A 4582-nucleotide genomic window follows, 5' to 3' on the forward strand; every position below is an offset into this window, starting at 1 on the left:
TGAGAGCATGGGGAATTCAGTCACAAAACCCTCATACCTGAGTTTTTCTGGTCCCCAATTAAAAAAAATTGTGCCCATGCCTTGTCTGTTCATACTCAGGATAACTTTCTGTGTGGAAGAATGATTGGGGGCTCTGCATGCTAAGATTATATGTTCCAGTTCTTCATACCAACTCCTGGGCCTACAATTAACTTTATTCTATGAATTTACTTAAATATGTTTTAGGACATTCAAACTAGGTACAAAAGATTTTGTTGGGACCAGAGCTATAGAACAGTGTAAGGCATTTGCCTTGTACGCAGTCAACCCAGGTTTGATCTCTAGCATTCCATGTGGTTCCCCAAGTACCACCAGGAGAAATTCCTGAGCACAGAGCCAGGAGTAACCCCTGAGCATTGCTAGGTATGGCCCCAAACCAAAACCAACCAACCAACAAAACAAAAAGTTTGTGAAAATGGTCCCTAGGCCAGGGAAATGGTACAGGAGACACTGTGCTTGTCTTGTGTGCTGCTGACCCTGTTTTGATTGCCATCACTGCAGATGGTCCCCAGACCCTTCCAGAGGTCACTCCTGAACACAGAAACAGAAATAGCCCCTGAATACTTTGAGGTATGGCCAACAATCTCCCCAAATGATTTAAAGATTTATATATTGCAGCACTTTATAAATAAGTTGGCTGATAATTGTAGTTGAAAAATGTTGTATCTTGGGGGGATGGGAAGGGTGCAGTAGGGGTTGAATTGATGGGGGGGGGGTCCTGGGAAATTCAGTGGTAGTGAAGGTGCAGTGACTTTGTTCATGGAGACCATAAAAGTTAACATCATTGTAACTATCAAAAAATGGCAATAAAATACTTTTGTATCTAAATAAAGACAATAAAGAAAGCGTTAAGATGTTCTTTTCTTTCCATTGAGGTGTGGATAGAATTAATTCTTGGTCAATGGAAAAACAAATTAGATGCAATCTTTTGAATGTTTTCCTTCTTAGCATTGGTTTTCAAAGTACTTGGGACATCTGGGTTTGTGCTGTGTAAGAATTCCTTTTAGATACTTTCAATGAAGATCCAGTTAAAATGATCTTAAGATGAATTTACAAAATTACTATCATTTTCATGCTCCTTATTATCTTATATTTAAACATCAGTTTCTTCTGTGCTTTCTTAACTGTCAGTCAATTATGTTTATGTTAAACAGTATTTGCTAAAGGATAAACAAATTTGGAATCCAAATATTTTGTAATTTTGTCAGTTTAGCTGAGTGAGAAAGAAACCCACAGTCACTTGCTATCAACCAAAGGTTCTACTTTATTAAGCAGAGTTCTCTTATTTTATTTAAAGACTGTAAGTGCAAATAACAACAAAAAATTTCTATTAATTAAAAAATAAAATAGTTTCCAGTTTAGGTCAAATTAGAAATTCTCACTTGCTGGGGCTGAAGTGATAGTACAATGCTTTTGGGCATTTGCATGTGGCCTACCTGAGTTCGATCCCTGGCATCCAAATGGTCCTCTGAACACTGCCAGTAGTAATTCCTGAGTGCAGAGCCAAGAGTAATTCCTGAGTATTGCTGGGTATGGCCTCCAAAGAAAACAAAGCAAAATAATAAGATAATTCCTGGCGGTATTTGATAACAAACACACAACTAAAAATATAGGAATAGAGGAACTTGGGAGTTACACGTGTACACTATAGCTAGAAGCAAAAGGGAATACATAATTATGGAAGAGATGATTAAATAAAACAAATAAAAGATTGTGACTTAATCCTATCAATTTTAAGTTCTCATTCATTAGTTTCATAATAAGGGCTTGTGAAACCATTTGGAATGAAGATTTTGTTATTATGTAAGATATTGAAAGTTGATGCTTGAAAAGTCAACAGTCTAGATCATAAATTAACAATATTTTGGGTAGGGTGTAAACAAAGGTACTTTTATAGAGTAAATAACCTAGAGATTATAAATCAAGAGGCAAAGTTGAAGCTAATTATATGTGTTTATGTCATGAAATAATACAAATGTCCAAATCTTTAAAAATTCTTTTTGGGGGAGGGGCCACACTCAGTAGTGTTCAGGGCTTACTCCTGGTTTTGGTGCTCAGGAATAGCTCCTGGCAGGATTTGGGGTACCATATGGGGTGCTGGGGATTAAACCTGCATCAGTTGTGCAGAGCAAATGCCCCACTCACTGTTCTATGGGTGGTGCTTCTCCCCCTTATTATTATTATTTTAAGGGCTGGAGCGATAGCACAGCAAGTAAGGCATTTGCCTTGCATGTGGCCGACCTGGGTTCGATTCCTCCGCCCCTCTTGGAGAGCCCAACAAGCTACTGAGAGTATCTCACCCGCATGGCAAAGCCTGGCAAGCTCCCTGTATTCTATATGCCAAAAACAGTAACAGCAAGTCTCACAATTTGTTGTGAGATGTTACTGGTGCCTGCTCGAGCAAATCGATGAACAGCGGGAGGACAGTGCTACAGCGCTATTATTTTAAGGTTTCAAAAGTTCTATTGCAAAATGGCAAGCATCAGTCTTAAATCTTTCAAGGCTTACCTATGACTCTGCCCATCCAGAAACCCATGTTGGCAACATAGCCCCCCACCAGAGACATGTAGCCAAAAGCTGCAAGGCCCTTTGACCACTGTGTCTTCCTCCATCTCTCAAATGTCCAAATTCTTGAGATGACACAGTTCAAAGCAGAGTGCTAGAGTGCAATGGGACCACATTTTTTCCTGTTTTTCAAATAAAATTTTACTAAAATGGAGTTTAAATTTAGCTAATATTAATTAATTAATTCAATAGATTGGGCTGGAGCGATAGCACAGCGGGTAGGGCTTTTGCCTTGCAAGCGGCCAACATGGCTGACCCGAGTTCGATTCCTCCGCCCCTCTCGGAGAGCCTGGCAAGCTACTGAGAGTATCTCGCCCGCAGGGCAAAGCCTGGCAAGCTACCCGGGACATATGCGATATGCAAACACAGTAACAACAAAGTCTCATGATGGAGACGTTACTGGTGTCTGCTCAAGCAAATTGATGAACAACGGGAGGACAGTGACAGTGTGACAGTTAATAGATTGGAGCAATAGCACAGCGGGTAGGGCCTTTGCCTTGCATGTCACTGACACGGCTGACACGAGTTCGATTCCTTCGCCCCTCTTGGAGAGCCCGGCAAGCTACCAAGAGTATCTTGCCCACATGGCAAAGCCTGGCAAGCTACCCGTGATGTATTCGATATGCCAAACACAGTAACAACAAGTCTGACAGTGGAGACGTTACTGTCTCCGCTTGAGTAAATCAATGAACAACCAGTGCTACAGAGCTACAGTTAATAGATAATAGTAACAAACTCAAATGCCAAACACCCTATATAAGGATGATCTGTAGTGCACTTTTGCATATTTCCTTTCTACACAATCTTTTCACACAGGTAAGGACTGCTAAATATTGATATGAATTCATATTCATGAACGTATGATTTTAAATGAACATATGTGTTGCTGGAGAGGTATTTATAGAGTTCTATTCAAGTGTTCTTTAGAGATTAAGTTAGCTAAAAACTCCTCAATTGTACAGTTAAATAATGTTTAAATATGGAAATTTCCTTAGCAATTGCAACGAGGTGTGAAAAATGCGGCTGAGCTATAATTTGAATACATCTGCTCAAATTTGTGTGGAAATATGGTTCTTGCTTCTTGTTTTAATGTTTGACAGCATAGAAAGTGCATGAAGCAGATTGACAGTACTTGTGACTCAACCAGCTTTGGTTGTCATTGGAGTCACTATCCTTACGGCAGGTTAACATTTACCTATAAGTGATATATTTTCACCTGGTAATTTTAGGTGGAACTAATTAAGAGACATTATCAGATCTGTAACACAAGATAATTTTAAAGCAATTTGGGATTTGATAATAGAGCATAGTTCTTTCATGTAGAATAATTTCAGACTTAGCCATTAATTCTAAAGATTGTAAAAAAAATAACCGGCCCCCTTCCCCCTCTTTGTCTGCCTAGATTTGCTCAGGAGGCCTGGGGCCCTCTGGGGGTTCTCAGCCTGGCTGTTCAGAGTGAGGGTAGAAGGATGTGGTACATCTTGGACCTGAGGTGCTGGGGTTCCCAGGTTTATACTGGGTAATGCTCAAGGGTCCAGAACTGAGAATTGAACTGAGATTAAATGCATGCAGGGAAAATGTCTTAACCCCTGCACTATACTTGTCTCAAGCCCCTAGAATAATATTTTAATGTGCTAATCCATAGTTAACCCTGGCAAAATTGGTGTGGGGTGGAGAAAATCTAATTCAATAGTACATAATATATTAAATTGTTTCCTGCTGAGGTTCTTTTGAGTGATAAAATTACCATGCATTAGCATCATTTTGACTAACTTGTGAATTTGTTCAATCCTTCCTTTTTCTGTGCTCTAAATATTAAAAAAAAAACCGAACATCTGTGTGACACAGCCTAGAAAAGTGTACTTTATAGTGTGTTGAATTAGCATTTATCAGAGAACAATAACATTTGGCTTGTTTAGCAGAGGAAAGAAGCTGGAAGAATTTTGAGAAGAAAAATTGCAGGAAAAATATAGATGGT

The sequence above is a fragment of the Sorex fumeus genome, unplaced genomic scaffold (genome assembly GCF_029834395.1).
Source record: "Sorex fumeus unplaced genomic scaffold, SorFum_2.1 ptg000093l, whole genome shotgun sequence".
Classification (NCBI taxonomy): domain Eukaryota; kingdom Metazoa; phylum Chordata; class Mammalia; order Eulipotyphla; family Soricidae; genus Sorex; species Sorex fumeus.